The 21,994-nt window shown below is 35.9% G+C and overlaps 1 protein-coding gene and 1 pseudogene across 1 annotated transcript in view; one reads left to right on the forward strand and one right to left on the reverse strand.

Moving 5' to 3' along the window:
• The window catches only part of LOC102430991 (cell adhesion molecule 2), a gene marked incomplete at its 3' end in the record, with an annotated part of 1,034,261 nt that overhangs the window by 445,839 nt on the left and 566,428 nt on the right, over positions 1-21,994 (forward strand). The gene's annotated exons all lie outside the window — the stretch shown is intronic.
• LOC102430356 lies at positions 14,541-15,487 on the reverse strand (annotated as a pseudogene).

Below are 21,994 nucleotides of genomic sequence, written 5' to 3' on the forward strand. Positions count from 1 at the left end.
GTCAATTGAGAGAAAGCTCAATATTCAAAGAAAACAAAAACTATCACAACAGACAAATACTAGTGAAAGTCAGGTTTAAGTTCTAGCTTTTTCCAAGTGACCCTTTTGCTCCTGCTATTTCACAGGCAACAAAGAGAGGCCTGGAAGTGTCAGGATCCCCTGGGTCATCAGGTCTCCTGGAAGGAAGAGGGCCACGCTGAGAGGGCTCAGGGATCCAGGTGACAAGCAGTATTAAATCAGCTTTCACAACAGTGGGCCCCTGAACAGCAGCAATCACAGCATGACCTTTGCCTGCTGTTGCTCTTTAAAAGGAATTTTGATTTATATTTTTAGTTCAACTGTTATTTAATTGATGCTGTAATTGCTCTTGTTGAAGTTGATAGTGGTATAATACCTTAGATAGTATTTTTCAACTATAGATTTGTTTAATATAATCCTATGAATATATTATTTCCATTTCGTTAGGTCTAATAGAATTAGGTGTATAAATGTTATCTAAACAATAATTGAAGTTTGACATGGATAGAGATGTTTAAAACAGTAAAGTCCATTTATATTAACAACAACAACATCATACAAAAAAGAAAAAAAAACTCTTTGAGTATTAATACCAAACTAATCTATTTGAATCCTTAACTTCTACATCAGAAATGTTACTTTTTTTCACAGAACTAGCCATTTATAATTATAGAAAATAGTAGTACTAGTATTTCACCACAGTGACAGCGGGAAGATTTAAAAAAAAACAGATAAATTTATTTATGAGTTCAATTATTACTTCTATTTATGCCCTTTTATATAACTACACTAGTATTTGAAAGGACACTAAACTCAATAGGTTTACTCATATATTATTTATTGGCCATGTCCTTTATAGATTTTTGTCTTAGGATTTTTTCTCTATATAGGGTATTGTTCTTCATATTTTACTTTTCTGTAGGTCACAAAATAATATTTTTCTCAATAAAATTTTGAAGCTCCTCATCTAAAAAAATCCATCAACTTGTTATTAAATGTATGAATTAGAAGGACTGACCAAAGTAGTGAAACAGAATGTCAGAACAAATTGTGAATTTGCAGTTTGAGCCTGAGAGCTCACCAGACGTCCTCCTCGGGACCAATTCATCTTCAAACACACAGTCTTTCAAATAATACCTCACCATGCTGATGCCGATACTAGAAGCTAGGATCAAAAACTGTAAATCTTTTTGTCACCATGAGTTGTATGAAGCAATCAATCTCAATCCCTTGGGATAAGAATATTGTGAAAAAAAGGAAAAGAAAAAAATTATATTTCACTTATCATGAAGAACTAGTGAATAACTTTCAAATTTTTGTCTTGTCTAATATATATATTTGCTAGGAACCATGTTTTCAGCATCAATATTTCTTCACAGTAAACATATTTGAAAGGCTAGGATGAAACTTCACCTTTTAAGATATTTTTGCTATATATTGGTAGTTATTCTGGGTTTTGATTTTCAGAAGTACTACGTTTCAAGAAAAGGTGCATGAATTTCTTTAATTATTATTTTTTTTGTATATTGTAGGCTTCTAATGGATTTTTACTGCCCACTCCCTTAGGATTTTCCATTGCTTGAGTTATTTTTATGTGAATTAAATGACAGTGTTTTCTTTAAATTTTAAATGTAGTTCTTTACTACATATCAAGCAGTGAAATTAAGTGGAAAGTGCATTGGATCAAATGCTTAAGTGGATCCTCAAGTGTTGATGCTCACATCCTCTCTCTCAAGGGCAGTGCTGCTTGTACCCAACTCCTTTGTAGTGAATGCTGTAGAGCAGTATATCTGCGCATTTTTGTTGTAACACTTTTATGGAAGAACAGAACAATGACTTGGCCATTGAATGAGTAAGGATCTTTCCTGACATGCAATGTGTCTGTAACATAACATAGAGACATATTAGGGGAGATCATGTTCTAGATAAGGCGAATTTTCCAGTTTTGACAATAACAGGATACTTACTAGAAACATTTTTTATTAATGCAATCAACTTAGATGTTATTAGACCTTCAAATGCATACACATTTATTTTTGTGAATATATATGTATTTTGACATGTAGACATAATAGTGGTTTTTAGAGTTTTAACTTTCAAAGATTCTAAATAAGCAATACATTTATTCTTGTATCTACCACAGTATCCAAAGCTGTGATGTGTGTTTAGCTGAGCAGTGATAAGGACAAAGGCTGTGGTGATATGACATGTTAAACATTAATTGGATTAAAATAAATAAATAAATAAATAAATAAATAAATAAATATTTATTGTACTTTTTGCCAAGTTTTGTAACTGAATTATATATTGCATGCAAACAAATCAAATGCTCAAACACTGGCCTGCACCAGTTAAGATAGATATGGAATTTTACATGGAAAAAAATCAATAAATTTAGTGTCCTATGTATAATATACATTTTATATGTGGATAGATGGCATCCATATTTAAAATGTAGATATAAGCAATCAAATTTAAATATATGGACTGCACCTTTATTTAGTGTGGTAGTTTTCAATTCTTTTATATAGTTTATAAACTTGACTTTGCCTGGGAATTTTAGGAATTTGAAAGATTCAAGAATTTATCTAGGAAACTTTATGTCATCATCAGGCCATCCCATCTTTTCCCTCTCTTCATTCAATATAGCTTTCTTTCTCATTGTCTGATGGGCTGTCTTTACCATTCCATTTCATCTGTTGGCCTTAGGGACTTAATGACACTTTTAGTGATTACTTACTGATTTGTATGTTGCATATGTGTGTGTACATTTTATATTCCTCATAAGAAATGATCAATTATGAAAAGAGAATTAGTGTTTTTAATAAACTCAGACTCTGAATAAGAGTAAAGGAGAATAATTAGGAAGTTAATACACATTTTCATAGAGTATGATAGAAAACATGGCCGATGATTATGAAAATTATTTGGTGGGGTTTTTATTTTGAATAATTATTTGATTGTCCCAAACTCTCTATAAACTATAAATTTTGAAAAAATGAAATCATGCCCTGGCCAAGTTGGAGTGTTGTCGCATACACCAAAAGGTTGCGGGTTCAATTCCCTGTCAGGGCACATACCAAGGTTGCAGGCTGATTCCTGGTCAGGGTGAGTAATGGAGGAATGGAGGTGACTGATCCATGTTTCTCTCTCATCTCTCTCTCTCTCTCTCTCTCTCTCTCTCTCTCTCTCTCTCTCTCCCCACCCCTCACACACACATCCTCAGGTGAAAATTAAAATATATGAAAACATATCTTTGGGTGAGGGTTTTAAAAAAATCAAAATTTGAGGCAAATTTGAATAAAAGTATCCTTATTTTTAATTCTATTTTGAAATCCAATCGCTTAAGTTAAATATTTCTGAAACTTAAAACTACCATTTAATTTGGGGATATCTACATTGAGTGGAATTTGATGGCTTTTTTCATATCTTGAGATTATAGTGGTATAAACTTTATAAATGTACAAAATTTGCTCTCAGCAGCAAGCTTGTTGCTTTACTTTAAATAAAATTTTTTACTAAATGTCAGCTCTTTTATATTTTGTTACTGCCAAAATCAAAGTGGGAGAAAATGGTTTTTGACCAATTTTGGAGTGATAAAAACAATTATCAGTTTAGATAGGTCCTCTTATTTTAAGATTGGATTATACATGGTAGACACATTGGATGTTTGGATATTGCTTCTGATAGGACAAATTATCTGAGAGTACGAGTGATAATCGGGAATATCTAACTATTGGATAAAGCAATAATAAACATATTCAGATGTCTTCAGTAGTTAAATACATAATGCTAAAGAAACTGAGAAACAAATTAGCTATTTAAGTGTTGCAATTGAGCACTCTGAAAGTCATATCAGAATACAGTACTCATTTAGAAAATCCTTAAATAGTTTCTACACAAAATCTCTTTATTTCATTATAGTACAGAAGATTTAGTGGCCTGACCTAGTATTACTGATTGATAAAACTGCAAATAATGTAATTGAGTCATTACCCTAACACTGTGCTAAGAGATTTATGTCATTCTCTTATTCTGTCCTCATGTCATAGCTACTGTTACAGTGGTATTGCAGCTGGAGAAATTGGAAGCCAGATTATTTTTAAATATATTTTTTATTATTGATAATATTACAGATATCTCCCATTTTCCTCCTTTCTACCCTCCTCCCAGCATCTACCCACCCACCACAGGTCTTCACTACCCTATTGCCTGTGTCCATGGGCTATGCATATATATATAATAATAAAAACATAATATGCTAATTAGACCAGACATCCTTCCCATCAACCTTCTGGATGGAGCCAGGGCTGCAAGGGAAGCCCGGGTCCCGGGTGCCAAAGAGAAACTGATGCCGGCAGCTGGGGGAAGGAAGGCCTACTCTTGCACGAATTTCGTGCATCGGGCCTCTAGTAAGTATATAAGTTCTTTGGTTTCTCTCTCCTGTCCCCCCAACCCCACATCGAGGTATGCCAGTCTGTTCCATGCCTCCATGCTTTGGGTCTTATTTTTTTGGTCATTTCATTTTGTTCATTAAATTCCACAAATAAGTGAGATAATGAAATATTTGTCCCTCTCAGATTGGTTTATTCTACTTAGCATAATATTTTCCAGCTACAGCCATGCTGTCCCAAAGAGTAGAGATCCCTCTTTTTTATAACTGCATAGGATTCCATAGTGTAAATGTCCCACAGCTTTTTTATTCATTCATCTACTGATGGGCACTTGGGCTGTTTCCAAATCTTAGGGAGCCAGATTTAATTCATGGTTCCCTGTGCTGATGGAAGGGCAACTTGAACTCCAGTTAGTCAAACTTCAAATCTTCAATATTTCTGTGATAACACTGCTTCTCTGATTCAAATTCCTTAAAAAATTAAAAAATCTATTGTTTTTGGCTCAATTGTGGACTGACATAAAAGTAATTATGAAACTAACATTCCTTCATAAAATGGAAAACCTTTTCTGAGCTAGTACTTACTAAAACCTTCCACATTTTTAAGTAGAATGAGAATGAACATCCTTGACTTCTAAATTTCTCTATATATGGGGCATTGGAAAATAGATAATGTTATTGCATAGGCAGAGGGAGACATTTCAGACATGTAAAAATAATTTAAAAATGAAATGAGTATAAAAACAAAACATTTGCAAAAATTATTTCAAGTACTTGATTTTTTAGGAACCATATGAGAGATAATTTTGCATCTTTTCCACTAAATTTTTATTAAGCTTTGTTACTGTATCAATCATGCATATGTAACACATATGGACTGAATCTTCTCAATTCCTCTCTGAAGTTATTTCACTAAGGATTTCATCATTGTCTTTGCTTTGGAAAAGAAGTAAGACAAGGAATATCGGAAGAATATTTACTGGCTATCTGAAATTTTTACTAAATTTAATTTATATCATAAACATTCATTTTCTTAAAATTCTATAAAATTACAGAAATGTTTCTTCACAAGGAATTCTGAGCTTTTAAAAATTAAACAATAATGATCAATATATCATGTATTGTTTTTCAATCTTTCCTCTGATAAACTCAAATCAAATTTAATATTTAGCTCTAAAAACAACTCTAGCCATGCATGATTGCGTGTCTGTTTTTTTTCTATAAATGTCAGAACTATATATTTAACTGCCTGAGTTCTTCACATATCCAAGAATAAACTCATTATATTCTTTTCCAAATCTCATTCTCCTTCAGTGCTCTCCATCTTGGTAAATGAGACTACCCTCTATATATGTAAACATCATTTATAAACACAACATTTTTTTTTCATGCTCCATCACAAAGCCTGACATTTTTACAGCCTGAATGTCATTCACATCTTTCCACTTCTCTTGTTCTAGAAACATAATCTCTTAACTGATAGAACCAATGTAGTGATCTGTTCCTTGAGCTCTGTACAATTTGGTCCCTTCCTATCAGTCCAACTTCACTTTGTTTCACTCTCCACATAGTTGCTCATACTATACTCTGCTGACCATGTCTTTATTGAAGGTTTCCATAGATAACATATTCCTTTTTTCTCAGAGCCTTACAAGTTCTTCTATCATTTTGGAATATACCAACTCCTGACCCCCATCTTTATTAGTGAACTCCTCTGAATCTTTCAAAATGAAGTCAAGCATCATTTGCTAAAAACAATCCTTTCCTCTTCATGAGATCATGCCTGGATAGTTTTTGGTCAGAAAGAAAGCTATTGAGCCATAATGTTTAGAGTTTCTAAAAAGATAAAGTTATCTGTAGTTGCTACCCCTTCCACAAACATAAGGATATGAAGAATTAACAAGTAATAATTTCATGAGAAAATTGAGATAGTAGGATTGAAGTGCAAAACATATTGAAGTAAAGGTAGAAGAAAGATTACTCTTTTGGAAAATTTTGAGGGAGAGACTGGGGTAGATCATATACTTCAGGAATACTTTCTGTCAGGTGAATGGGATGACAACACGTTTGTAAGGAGAGTAGACAGATCCAATGCACTCAATGTAGCAGGGAGAGTCAGAGTGTCTCACTCATAGAAAAATGTACAAAAACTTAGGTATTCAATTAGAGGAATAAAAAATGCACCGGAGTTTGAATGTAGAAACCCAGACAGCTAATAGTTAAGGTAACTTTAAAATAGACCTGGAATTGTCAGGCCGGTGTTGCTAAGTGGAAGAGCATTGACCCAGGAACCAAGAGGTCACTGGTTCAATTCCCAATCAGGGTACATGCGTGGGTTGCAGGCTCGAACCCCAGTAGGGGGCGGGCAAGAGGCAGCCAATTGTTAATTCTCATAATTCACATTGATGTTTCTATCTCTCTATTCCTCTCCCTTCCTCTCTGAAAATCAATAAAAATAAAAACAATATAGCCCTGGAATGGATGACAAAATTAATATTTTAAAATTCATCATGTCTTTTGTGTGGACCAGTTATTCCATAATTCTGAATTTGATATGTTTTGATTTTTGAGAAAGCATAAGGAATTGAAAATTGTTTTATGCCTCACAAAATACAGAGATATATTTTTTTCTGTGACCCAACAAGAGTTAGATTGTCCTAAGTCCCTAGTCTTGGAGATGCACACACAGAACAGATGCCAAAGTGATGGTTTTCCTCTTTCCTGTAAGTACACGAAGTAGCTGCTGTTCTGACAGCATGGGGTTGGGCCTTTTCTCTCTCTTAAAAGCATGCATTTTTTCTCTTTTTTTCACATCTAAAGGAGCAAGCAAATTTGAAATCTCTTTGAGGAAGTACCATTTTGCAATTAGACACTACCACAGCCTTATTTGGAGGAATGGAACAAATAGTTCATTCCATAAAGTTTAAAAATAAACAAGTACAAAATATTAGCTAAAAGCCAATTCGTGGATTTCTATTATAACCTAAAATATAATTTGTTTTTAATCCAGAGACTCACATTATAGAGTCTTATTTTTTGTAAATGCTGCAGAAGTCTTTTGGGCATTTTAAGTTAAGGATATTTTACATCATTTTAGGTAAATATCCCAAAATCCTTTTCTAATCTTCTAGAAGAAGGACCTATCTGCTGTTACGTGGTTTTATTTAGGAAAATGGGAATCTTAAATTTTGGAATTTTCCTGAAATTCAATTATAGTCAGTGTCATATGAAGTCCTGGGATCAAATAATTTGATGGTTGAGTTGAGTCCTAATAAATTTCAGAGTTGAGAAGAAGTTTGCCAGGTGGTTAAGGGGAGAAAAGTTACTATAGAGATATAGAGAGGCACCACATTGTAAAGAGCCTTTGGTGCTATACCAGGAAATGTGATTTTACATTGCAAGTCATAATGAGTCACTGGAAGTTAAATACAAGAGTGTTATGATCAGATGTGCATTTTACAGACTAAGTTGGGAAGCATGGCAGAGAAAAATAGAAAGAAAAGAGAATAGAGGCAGGAGTCCTGTTTATGGACTGCTGCCTTAACTTGAGTTAAAGATGATAAAGCCCATAGTGAAGACACTGACATTTAATGAAGATATATTTATAAAATTATGTAAACTGATCAAACCTTGTGAATAGATGTAAACGTTGCTGATATATCAGAAGCTAGTGGGCTCCAAGTTCTCTACCTGAGACAATTATGTTTCAGAGAAAAATCAAGAATTGGTGTTAGATTTGAGAGTAGAAACTGTGTAGATACGGACATCCTGTTTCATTTCCTGAACAGTTTGCATACACATTCTGCACTAGTGGCATCCCCTGAGTACTTAGCCTGATGGTTCCTTCTCTTTGTTTGCATCCTCCCTGGTTTAATCACCATGAGTTTGATATGTAAAGGAAGGACAAGAAGGAACACATCACCAAGTGTGATGCAGCAGTTAAAAATAGTTAAACAGAGCTATTCCAATTTAGATGTTCATTTCAAACCCCAGTTAAAATAATTAAGTGCATAAGTGTGTGCATTCATATGCATACCACCCCCGAGGCCCATCATACCCCATGATCTGGAATCCTAATTCTCGCCACATGACTTTTAAAGAATGGCTCTGTTTATTCTAGAGTCATGGTGAACTAATCTAATGATCTTCTAGCATTAGGAAAGCTTTTAGGTAAATGCACTCTTGAGCAATGTATCTGATTTCACATTCATTTCCATTTTATGTCCATCTCTTTTTTTCTCATTTTGTTATATGATGATGTTTCCCATACAGCTAGCTCACTTTCAAACACATTTGCTATTTTTGTGCAATTTATATATGCACTATTATTAGATCTCCATAATTTCATATTATCTATGCTAACTGTGGAATTTTAATAGACTTTGGTTTAAAACAAAGAACAAGATAGAACAAACTAGTAAAACTATGTGACATATGTTTCTGCCCAAACAGTTAAAAACAGTTAACTCCTTTGAGAACAGGTTACTTTAAGCAATAGCCATGCTGTAGACTAAAGGACCATTCAGAGTGAAGGAGGGGAAAATAAATGTTTTAGAGATTTTCAAGTACATCATGAATTAAAGCTCTTTGTTGGTGATAGTGACAGACAAGAAACAAGTGTTCAGAAGAGATATAAAGCCTCTGCTTCAAGAAGAAAATAAATTAGCTACGAAGTAATGAGACAGACCATAAAGGAACAGCCTCAAAAAAGCAGATCCAGTGACCTATCTGGGGCAGGTCAGATAGTCTAATGTTAATGGCAGACAAAACTGGGTAAACCAGTAGCCTGACCAATGACAATCCCATGCAAAAGATGCAGAGGTGTTGTTTTCCAAAACAAAATATAACTGTTCAAGCAATACTTAGACAAGGGCACACTGAAGTACAGAAATACATTCTGCCTTTGAAACTGTGTTATATAGATTGACACGGTATCATGAAGACATGTTGTGGTAATCTCATCTGTCGGATGGGGGTTGATACAGTGAAAAGCAATATGATTGAGAAAAGAGGTTACTCTTGACTCTTGTTAGAGTATATAAAGACTTAGGAAGCTAACAGAAGGCCAGGGGAAGATGAATTTGTACTGAGCTACAATAGAATTCATGAACATGACTAAGAATCCCCAAAAACCATGTGTGCTTAAATGGTCATAGAAACTTCAAAGCTTAGAATTTTTATAGTATTACTATACATATCAATAAAAGTTCAATATACTTTAGTATACCAATTGATATATTTTGATGAAAAATATACCTGTTTAAATAAGTAGAGCCATTCCCCCTCACCCTGAGAAACTGATTACCAAATTGTAGATTAAGATAAAAATATCAATGATAAAAAAATTGTAGATTTTCATACTGAATGGCATCAGAAATGTAGTTTAGGTCCAACCCAAGTGTCATGTTGGTAAATACCTAATAACCGTCTCTTTTCGGGGGGGGGAGACCCTGATTTGTAGAACTTCCCAATTTTCATGGTTAAATATTCCAATTTTGGCTGTTTTCAAGCTAACAATTTTTTTTTAAATTCTCACCCAAGGTTATATTTTCCATTGAATATTAGAGACAGTGAAAGGGCAAGGGAGAGACAGAGAGAAGCACCTATGTGAGAGAGAGACACATTGACTGATTGCCTCCCGCATGCCCCCAACCAGAGCCAGGAGCCTGAAACCGAGGTATGTGCCCTTGACCAGAATAGAACCTGAGGCCTTTCAGTCCCCAGGCTGATACTCTATCCACTGAGCCAAACCAGATAGGGCTCAAGTTAACAAATTGACACCATTGAACACAGCATTGAGAAGTGATGCACACATTAGGATCTCACAAGCCAACTCCAGTTAACCATAGAATGTTGTGTACAAGCATCATCTCAAAAAAGATATTGTCCTGTGATTTTCTGTAAAAGGTTTACAAAGAATAGGAAATTTATAATCAGAAGAATTTTATTGCAGATTTAGTTTCTGTATGTACTAACTAAGGGATTTGGAACAATTTAATATGTCTTGGATCTTAATTTCCTTATCTCTCAAATGGGTTGTTGTAAAAAGTTTCTAAGATTATTCATGGAGAAAATATTTAGAAATGGTAATTTTCTGTTCTAAATGTATTTTTATATAATTTTAAAACAATTTATATCTATTGCCAATAAGCCAAAATTGAAAATATATAGTGCCTGAACTCTACAACTGTAAAACTGGCAGAGTTCTTAGGGATGGAAGGTCAACAACCAAAGCCATCAGATTGTCTCCTAATGGCACATGGCCAGTTTGTATTGAGACTACAACTGGGCTAGTTCAATTTTCTCTCTATCATGCTCTTGTATCACCAATTTAATGGAAAAGTCATATTTAAGTCAACCAGGTACAGTCTCCAATAAATGGACAAGTGAAGCTCTAGTAGAGATAAGAAATATATTTCACTGCAAAATTATTGTCCTCCTGAAAACAAAACAAAAAAAGAAAATATGCAATTAAGAAAATGGGGTTAATAGAAAACTTGCTTAAGGTCAAATAGTACAGGCAGTGAATGAAATGTATCACACTACAATTATGTATAATTTGAGAAAGAGTAGTTATAAGCTTCAAGATAAATGTGGGTTTTCTTTACTAAAACACTGATTTAAAAATGAGTTGTTTCCTGAAGAAACCCAAAGTTTTTTGAGCCAGCACAAATCTTCATCATTTCATTTTAGCAACAGTATACTTTATATAGACACATGTTAAAAACCGGTACATTTTCCTTAGTTTGTTCATATGATTAAGGTAAAGAAAGATGCATTTGAAAGAAAATAAAATGGGCAAAATTAGTGAAAACATTGGTAGAGATGTCTTTATTTTGTCATACATGTTAGTATAGAAACCCAGTTCTGTTTTATAGCTTCAGAAGCTGGCTAGGAAATTGGATAGCAATTTTGATAAACTAATCCTATCTAATAAAGAGGGAATATGTTAATTGACCCTCACACTGTTGCAAAGATGGCGGTGCCCACAGCCAATAAAAAGAGAATATGCTAATTTACTGCCCCACCCTCAAAGATGGTGGCACCCACAGCCACAAGATGGCTGGTAAGGGAGGGCAGTTGTGGGCTATCAGGCCAGCAGGGGAGGGAAGTTAGGGGTGACCAGGCCAGCAGGGGAGGGCAGTTGGTGGTGACCAGGCCGTCAGGGGAGGGCAGTTGGGGGTGATCAGGCTGGCAGGGGAGCAGTTAAGTGTTGATTGGGCTGGCAGGGGAGTGTTTAGGGGGTGATCAGGCTGGCAGGCAGAAGCAGTTAGGGGGCAATCAGGCAGGCAGGCAGGCAGGCAAGCGGTTGGACCCCAGCAGTACTGGATTGTGAGAAGAATGTCCCACAGGGATCGGGCCTAAACTGGCAGTTGGACATCCCCCAAGGGGTCCCAGATTGGAGAAGATGCAGGCTGGGCTGAGACACAACCCCATCCAGTGCACAAATTTCATGCACTGGGCCTCTAGTTTATTGTATAATAGGGCATTATCATAGCTGGTCATAACAAGTCCTTTAAGGCATCCCCTTTAACTATAATAATGTCCAAGCTAATTAGCACCAGGGTGAATGGCCTACACCCAAACCAATGACTCCAACAAGAGTTAAGAAATAAATGAAGATGGTATACAAAAATCTGGCCAAGGTAACGTCTTCATAAGGAAGAAAAAAATACTTGAAAGGAATAACCTTTTACAGACATGAATATGGCCATTCAAGTGTTCTACAACTATATAGTTTTGATACATGCACTAAAATGTTTTTTGTATGAGTGAAACTAGAGTCTGGGGGTTGTTTTCCCCAAATTTCTGAACATTTTTGGATCTCCCCCTCTCTCTCTCTCTCTCCAAACTATACATGTTGATGCCCCATTCCCATCTAAGGGAGCTCTCCAATAGCTCAGGCTCAGTTCTTTCTGCTGCTAAGCAATCCAGGGGTGGCTTTGATGTACATTTTTATCACAGTATTTTTTAAGCTGATATTTCTAATAAGCACTTTTCCAGCTCCACTATGGATTTTTTGCAACCCTCTCAAGCTTTTCTCATTTTCTACGTAAACTTTACATTGTCTGTCATTTCTCATAAATTTATGAAACTTTTCTTTTTCTCTGTGTTATTTGGGAAAAAGTGGGATGGAAATGTGGTATTTCCTTCAAGTACAGATATTAGGTTTATATATTAGAAGTATACCTTTTCCTGAGAATTCTACCTAGTGGTCTTGACTATTCAACCAAAAATTCTTATTTGCCTGAAGAATTAGGGTAAGTTGTTCATATGCTTTTAAGTTTAAAACAGTAACTTGTGAAAAATAGAAATAATATCTTAAAGTGTTAATGCCTCCACTATTTGACCAGTTTGTGTATGAAATTAATTTTAAAGAATCTCACTCTGACTTTCTGAGAGTATATATATATTTATCATACCTGGAAACAAAGGTATTTTCAAAGGCTTTTAAAGAACCTGTTGTCAATTTGCTTACATATTGTATCATCAGGAAATGTAGAAATGTACTAAATATTTGAAAACATTTACATATATAACTAAGGCCATGGTTCTCAAATTTACTGTACATAAAAATCACCATGATTTGTTGAGCATTGTTTATTTAAATGCATTTACAAGGTCCTCCCACTCAAAAATTCTCATTTAGGAAGGCTTACAAGTGGGCAAATGTCCAGCTTTTAAAATCTGGTGTAGGAAATAGTAGTCAATGAAGAAGAAAACCACTAACCTCTTTTACTAATCTTAATTTTCCACAAATAAATTGAGAAGATAAAGTAATTGATAAAAATAACTCTTAGATTCTTCAGGAACTTTTACTCTGGCTTTCATGTGACAGTAGTGGAAGTATATTTTAAGACATTTAAACACACTTTACTAAATTTCACCAGCATTGCACATTTTATAGCACGAGTTCATGGGAGCTATTAATTGCATTTCTGAATACAAGCGATGTACTTCAAACAAAACTTTAGCCTAATGCCTTGATTTTAAGGTTATGATTTGTATATAAATAAGGGATTGAAGACTCATCTGCAGGAGGATCAAAGCTTATAAAAGAAAGTCGTGTTGTCAGCATCATGCATACATATATTAGACTTTCTCTTAGGGATAAAGCAACCAGAATATTTAATTATTGCAAATTTGTGGGGGGAGCAGCATATAATATATTATTTATTGTGGCATTTCATGCTCGATTAAACAACATCACAGTAATGCCGATGCCATTTAGAAGCTAAAGAATGGAAATAGAACTCTGCAGAGGACAGAACATCAGCATGAGTCTTGTTTTATAACAAAACAATTCTTTGCTAAAAATTAGCTTTTCCTATACATATTTCCTTATAAAATAGCTTAATGAACCCTAGCCCCCAATATAACATTTTGTTCTTCTATAATATGAATGAAACTCAGATGCCCAAAATTCATTTTAAAACATAGATATCTCTGATTTCCAGAGTTTTCTATATGATAAGGTTATTTCTAATTGTAGCAAAGGATAAACATAATATTTAGAATATTTTTTATTATCTGATTATTCCTGTGGGGTTTTTTTTCCTTTAAAGAGGTTTCTATTGCCTATGGTGCACAGCTGGTATTTCACATTATCTCTTGTTCCCAGGTGTCTGGGGTGGGGATGGTCCCAGGGAGGGACTCCTGTTGAGGGTCCCAGTGCAGTACTTGGAGGGGAGAGGGGGGAGTGTGGAAAAGGGGTCTGGCTTTACCTCAACCACTCTGAACTCAATTGTACTGTCTGTGCCTCAGTTTCCCTACTGGGCCCTGGGAAGGTCCTGGGGGAATCGTCTCCCTCACAGTGCCCAAAATATCAGGGGACTGTGGCCTGGCCCTTTCCCAAGGGAGTTTCTTCCCATCACCCACCTCCACCTTCCCCACCCCGAAAAAAAAAATACTTTCATTGTGTTAAATCTGCCTGAAACTTCTGTGGGTACAGAAACCACAAACGGATCAGCAGAGACAAGGGGAGATGGGCAGAAGCAACTGGAACCCATTTGGGGCCAGTATCCTTGCGTGCACAGGTTTCTCCCCTAGCCCCCAACTTGGCCCAAAGCCTGCTGAGAAATTTGCTACCTGGATGTGCCTTGGCAGGGACCCCCACCATACACACATCTCACATCTCACTCTGGCCTCCACAGAACCTTACACATGAAAAACAAGACAAAGACAGAAAAACTTGAAATCGGGTGATGATGTGGGTAGACACTGTAGTAGGGGGGTACTCTGGGGCCTTCCCTGGGCTTGGGCAATAACCAACTGAAGCTTTGTTGGCCACTGGGCCTTGGGGGCAGTAGTTGGGATTGTATATCTGCAGGCCCAGGCCAAATACCTGGCTGCTCTGGTTGGTGCCCTGTGTGTAATCCATCTTCACAGACCTGTAGGCGTTGTCGTACTTGTTGGTCCCCAGCTTGGTGTCATAGATATGCCATCAGGTCCCAGGAACCATCATGCCCACCTGGCTAGCACACTTGTTGGTGCTCATTTGTGGCCTGATGGTTGAGTGGCCCTGAGTGGCAGGTTATGGTTCTTGGGGTCATACAGATGCTTTCTCGTGCCACAGTCCATCATACATGACTGGCTGGTACACTTGGCGCCTATCTGGAGCTCGATGACACACTGGGCTGCTTCATGGTGGCATTCTGGATGTTCCACTTCTGCTTCTCTGAGTACCTGATGTCACTGTCCATGCCACTCTGCAGCCCCTTTGTCTTGGCCTTACCTGCCAGGGTCAGAAGAGACACCTGCACCTGCATCATGTTCCCTCCCTCAAACAGGTCATTGGCCTGGAACAGGTCCATGGAGTTCAAGTTGTGGCCTTGATGAAGTTAGAGCGGTTTTCTAGCTGGTGCCAGATCTGGTGGTCTGAGCCTGGCTGGAGCTTATTCATGAGTGTGCAGAGGATAATTTCATCCTTCAGAACCAGAAGTCAGGACCTATAGGCCCGTGAGTCCCTTAGTCCAGCGGCAAAGTTCTGCCTCCTACTGAAGGTCCTATTTGGACAGGAGCTGGTTCTTGACCTTGACCTTAGGAGGGCCCTTTGTTGAACTGAGTGCAGCTCATGCCATCTGTAGCCATGGCTGGACCAATGACCTGGTTGGTGAGATGGCGGGGTATCTTCTTATGCTTTTGATAATAGCCATTCAGTTAAATTATTCTTTATTTACCAAAAGGAACAAAGATAATTATATGTACTAACTCACAATATCTTCCATTAAAAAGCTTAAATACTGTTCAAAGCAAAAGACCTCAGACACATGGAAATAAAAGAATGAGTTCAGCATGATACTGCAGAAAATAGAAAAAAAAAGTTACATATTCACAATAACATAAATTAGAAAAGTGTTATTGAACTGGCCTCATGCATGGTATAAGTGATCTTAAATTGTCACTGCCTTTTAGAGTTCTGCTTTCACCCCTAATCCCTAACCCCCATGGGCAATGAGAACAAATAAATCAGGGTGCTGCTCATAGCAATGGAGAACATTTGCATGGAGATCAGGACAGGCTGAAAAGTTTGTTGGTAATTAAAGAGCTTTAAAAAATCATCTGATGCAGTAAGGAGAGAAAACAATAAAGTTTTGAGTTTTACATTTTAAAATCGTAAGTTAAAATTTGTATCATATAGTTTGTCTTTACTAGCTGTTACATATTACATAGACTATTAAGAAAAAATCAACATGAAAATTAATTAAATTTACTTGCCAAACCTATTTGCAAATCCTGCCTTTTATTTAATTGTTCATTCACACTATACTCCAATTTCTCACAGCTCTGGAGGCTGAAAAGTCCAAGATCATGGTATTGGCAAGATTTTATCTTGGACTTTCCATGCTACAGAACTGTGAGAAATAAACATTTGTTGTTTAATTTACCCAGTCTATGGAAATTTGTTATAGTGGCCTGAGCTTATTAAGACAAGTAGCAAGGTGCTGGAACCTCTACTATACCATCTTGTCTTATATTTTCATATAATGACAAACTTTACTAGAAGTAGTCTTCATCGTTTAACTAGAGGCCTGGTGCATGAAATTCGTGCACAAGTTGGGTCTCTAGGCCTGGCTGGTGATCAGGGCTGATTGGGGCCTTCTGGCTGCCGGCCAATGCCTTTCTTCATTCCATGCTGCCCCCTTGTGGTCAGTGCACATCATAGTAAGTGATCGAACTCCCGGTCTCCCCAATGAACTCCCGAGGGGACATTTTGCATATTAGCCTTTTATATATACAGATAAAGAACAAGTCTTAAAGACATTCTATCCCTTTCCCAAATGGATTTTAGACTGTCTTTACCAGTATCATGTAATTTAAAATTAAGCCTGACCAGGGGCTTTTTAGGGCAGTGAAACTATTCTGTAAATATTATCATTGTGAATATGTATTATTACACATTTGTTACAAATTTATAGAATATACAACATAGAGAATGAACTGGTGTAAATTATGGGCTTTAGTTAATAACAATGTATAAGTATTGGTTTACCAATTGTAATGAATGTACCGCATTAATGCAAGATTTTAATGAATCTTAGGGGTATATGGGGATCTTTGTACCTCCCTCTCAGTTTTTTGGCAAATTTACAACTACTTAAAAATAAATTATATTAATTAAAAAATTTAAGCTGGGCAAGAGTTACTTATCCCAAATGTTAAAGGTCTATTTTAATTGAGGGTTTGATCCAACTTTTTAATGATTCTTTCACTGGCATTATATTTTAGTCTGCATCATGTTTATCTAAAACTCTAAAATACATGACTTGTTCAAATTTTCAGTGAATTGAAAAACTTCTGACAATCAAAAGAGTAAGGAATAGGGTAAAAAAATTAACTTAGATTTAAAATTTAAACTTCACTCTCCCTCACTTCAAAATATTTTAAGTGGGAGCTGGGCATTACTTACATGGTCAGAGAAAGCATTCCTTGCTGATTATTTAAAAGTAAAAGATAGTAAGACAGTGACTATTTAAGAAGAACAGAACATATAGTTTCTTCATCTACACTTCTTTAAAAATCAATATTATGGATATATTTGACCCAGATCCCTAACTTTTAAATCTTACTGATTCATTTTGAGAGAACAAATGAGAAGGGCTAAAAAACAAGGAGTAAAAAATTCTAAATTAGTACAATCAACAATTTTATTGCCTGTTATTTTAGATTGGCATGTTATATGGGTACTCATATTTTTACATCATCAAGACTAATGTACACCATCCATTCATGACATAATACTGAACTTATGTTGTGACTAAAACAAGGGGATAAATATATGTCTCACTTAGTGATATGAGCTGCTATTTTTGTGTTCTAGAATGTCAAGTTTTAGAGATGTCTTTGAGTCTTGAATGTCAAGTGATAGACATTTAAGCTGCATGGGATGAAGACTCATTTTTCTCCTATTCTTATGCATGGATTTCCTCTATCATATCATGACAGATGCCACCTAGCATTTCCAGCTTATTTTGCATGTGCATTGGGTAGGTGCAAAAAAATTTAGGACCCATTATAGAAATACTAGAGGCCTGGCACAAAAAATTCGTGCACTTGGGAGGTCTCTTAGCCTGGCCTGCACCCTCTCGCAGTCTGGGAGCCCTCAGGGGATGTCCAACTGATGGCTAAGCAGGCCTAAGCCATCAGTCAGACATCCTTAGCGCTGTTGTGGAGGTGGGAGAAGCTCCTGCCGCCACCGCTGTGCTCCCCAGCTGTGATCCTGGCTTCTGGCTGAGCGGCGCTCCCCCTTTGGGAGAGCACTGACCACCTGGGGGCAGCTCCTGCATTGAGCATCTGCCCCTGGTGGTCAGTGCCTGTCATTGTGGCCAAATGTTTGGTCGATTTGCATATTAGCCTTTTATTATATAGGCTGACTACTACTACTATAAGAACTAATAAAATGATATTGATAGTAACCTGCCTTTTTTTTAAATATAGCTTGCCATCTACTAAACCAATGGTTCTCAAACTTTGAGGGGCTTCAAAATCATCTGGGGAGTATTCAAATCTGATTTCTGGCAATCTGCACCCACAGACACTTGGATCCCATAGTCAGGGGAGGGCTTATGAATGTGCATTTCTAACAAGCTCATATGGATGTACCAGTGTTTGAGAACCCCTATATTAAATCATTTTTCATAACAGATCCTGCCAAAGCTCAATGGTTAAAAAGTTTTCATAGTGGGAGGAGGGACCAGTTATGACCATAGCCACATGCCAAGGTTTCATCCTGAGATCATTTATAGAAAGGCAGTGTAAGAAGGACTACTTGTTTTTTAACACTGGAGGACCAGTGCACGAATTTGTGCACCAGTGGGGTCCCTCAGCCTGGCCTGCAGTATTGGGCTGAAACTGGCTCACCAACATCCCCCAAGGGGTCCCAGATTTTGAGAGGGAGCATGCCAGGCAGAAGGACCCCATCAGTGCATGATCAGGGCCAGGGAGGGATGCAGGAGGTCAGCCAGCCAGGAAGGGACTGCGGGAGGGTTCCAGGGCCTGTCCAGCCCATCTCGCTCAGTCCTGATTGGTTGAACCCCAGCAGCAAGCCAACCTACTGGTTGGAGTGTTTGCCCCCTGGTGGTCAGTGCACATCATAGCAAGCAGTTGAGTGGCCTTAGCATATCATTAGCATATTATGCTTTGATTGGTTGAATGGACAACTAGATGACAAGACACTTAGCATATTAGGATTTATTATATAGGATGTGTATACTTTATTCTATTTTCTCTCAAACTTTTGCTCCACTAAAATAAAAATAACCCCTATTACACACACTTTTGACCTTATGGATGAACCTACTTACCTATCTTTAAGTTGAATATTATTTTTGAGTTATTTCTCCCAATCATTAATTTCTGAGATATATTTTAAATTTAGTTCTACATTTTGAATGCATGAAAAAATTAAAGGTAGTACATAGGTGACATACTTTAATTTCTACAGGCAGTATGTGGGAAAATGATGATGAAATTTGTAGGGTCTCTATTTGTATGTCCTGTGGCAGGGAAATAATTTATAACCCAAACTACTTCACTCTGCATATAATGTGCTTCATGGCAAAAACAGAACTCATTTTTTCTTTTAAGTTTTCAGTTGTAAATTTTTAGGAATAGATGAAATGGAATCTGAGGCAATATATTAAAAAACTGAAATTGAAAATCTTTGTACTTAGATAAAGAGAGTCATCACCTTTTTAAACACATAACTAAGTGCTTACTTGAAACAAAAGAAAAGAGGAAATTAAACTGTAGTTTTTCAGGAAAAAGGATGACTTGGATGGAGCTAATGAAATTTATTTGCTTTTGTTTACTTTCAGTTGGTAGGAGCTGATGCTCATTGTACCTATATTGTCTTATAATGAGTGTTGTATTTGGGTTTCACTTTTTAAAAACAAGGTAAATATTTTGGGGTAATTCTGTGAATCATAGACAAACAGGTTTGGATTTGTAGAATTTCACTTGCCATATTGTTGATGATAGATGCATTTTTTGTTATTTAATTAGCAGAAGAATCAGAATTAATAACATTTTACCCAAAATATAGTACAAATGCATATCAATAATTTCACTCTTAGTGATTAAAGGAATTTCAGACTCAAGGTGAAGAAAAATGCTATATATGACTGAAAAAAAAGGTGAACACATGATCAAAGAACTTTAGGATGGAAGATAGGCAGAGCTGGAGAATATTGGGGCATTAGGGTAGGTTTTATCTCATGGAGGTGTGTCTGCTTTCAGTCCACCCTCTATTATTATATGCTCTTTGCATTTGTTTCTGTTGTTAAAAATGGAACATTTGGCATTAAAAGTGATCATCAGTTATTGCTTGTTATTTTAATGTATTTCTATATACAAGTATTTCTATTTTTAAGAGTGTAGGCAATATTTAGGAGCTAATTTAAATTATGTTTGTCATCTCTTCATAGTTAATTATTTAACATGATAAATTAATTTATGCAGAAGAATCATGTTTTCAAAGCCCAGGAAGGATGAGAAACATTTATTCTCTTATGTTTCTTCTCAAATTGCATATTGATTACGAAAAATTACTCTTTGTGGCAAGTTTGCCATCTGTTCTGCAAACGTGCATGTAAACTGATTACCTATGCCTGGTGGTCTTGAATCAAATTTTCTTTTCATTTCTAGTTAAGAATTTTTGAAATTCAGCACACTACTTGTGCTTTGTTGATATGATGTTTTCAGTTGATGTACCATATTACTTGCATATTGGTTACCTTTGCATAATTTTTTTATGTAGACTTTGTATAGGTTAATTTGAATTGAGCTGCTTACAAAACAAGAAAGAAAAGTACAGCAATTATATAAGTAAATTGGCATGCGACTCCCTTTCTGTTTAACTAGTATGGTGGCAGTAGGTATCAAAACAAAAATTCATTAAATCTATTTCCTGACATTTTATGTTGCTATTGTTTTACATAAAAGAGGAGAAAGAAAAAGAAACCTAGAAGGTTTGTTTGTACCTTACTTGTCACTGATAACTTCAGTATTTGTCTCCTTTGTTCTTCTCCCTAAGAGATTGACATTAGAGTTCAATGCAGGTTTTTATGTGTACATGTATATTTCACTTCCACATTTTAATTAAAAGGGTTATTTGATTATGTGTTATAATCTGAATGTATAAAACTTTTAATATGTGTATATAAATATAAGTGAACCACACAAAGACTATAATAACAATAGGTGATATTTTTAAAGTTTTGTCATTTGCTAAAATTCTCTCTTAAAAACAACAAACAAAATTGTTATTATTTCTGAATGCCAGAATCAGGCTTAGTAATATGTGATTAAACATAACACATCATTCTTTTAAAATACTTCCACTTTATAGCTTAATTTCATGCTTAGTTATATTAATATTTAATGGAATTATTTATATATAAAGATTTTTGTATATTTGTACACATTTTAGGTGTGTGTAACTCATTTATGAATCTTATCTCTTGCACTTTGTAAACCAAGGATAGGAAAGAGAAATAACGTATCCTGATGGGCCAACCTAGACTAATTAAATTCATGATAGAGTCTGTGGAAGGACTCAACTTCCCCTGATCAAATGGTATTAGAACAAAATCATGACTCTCTAGCAAGGCAATAGAATTAGGGGAGTGGCTGTTGGATGGTTGTCTCATTTAGCAACTCTTAAATTGTTCACCAGAATTATTGTACCTTTTATCCTTGTCAGTGGCCTGAGACTGAAGAGCCCCTCTAAAGTTGAACAACATGCAGTTCTCATTGCTATGCATTCCCAGCCTGAGTCCCATTTACTGAAATTTAGATTCCGTGTATGAATGTAATTACACTATAACCATTTGCTTGTTTCTACTTCAGCAGATTTGTGAGGTCTCAGGCTACTGGTTTCTTTTCTAAAAACTTTTTACATGGTCTTCCCTATCAGAGTCAACTCTTGTTATTCATTCACACAAGCCTATGTTATTTGATAGACCCCTCTTCCAATCCTTTATTGTCCTGTCCATTGTCATCCAATTTCTGATAGGAGTAAAATTTTCTTGCCCATAGATTTTGTTTTAAAAATACAAGACAGAGAACTTATTAGTATTATCT

This window comes from Myotis lucifugus, unplaced genomic scaffold (assembly GCF_000147115.1).
Source record: "Myotis lucifugus unplaced genomic scaffold, Myoluc2.0 scaffold_339, whole genome shotgun sequence".
NCBI lineage: Eukaryota > Metazoa > Chordata > Mammalia > Chiroptera > Vespertilionidae > Myotis > Myotis lucifugus.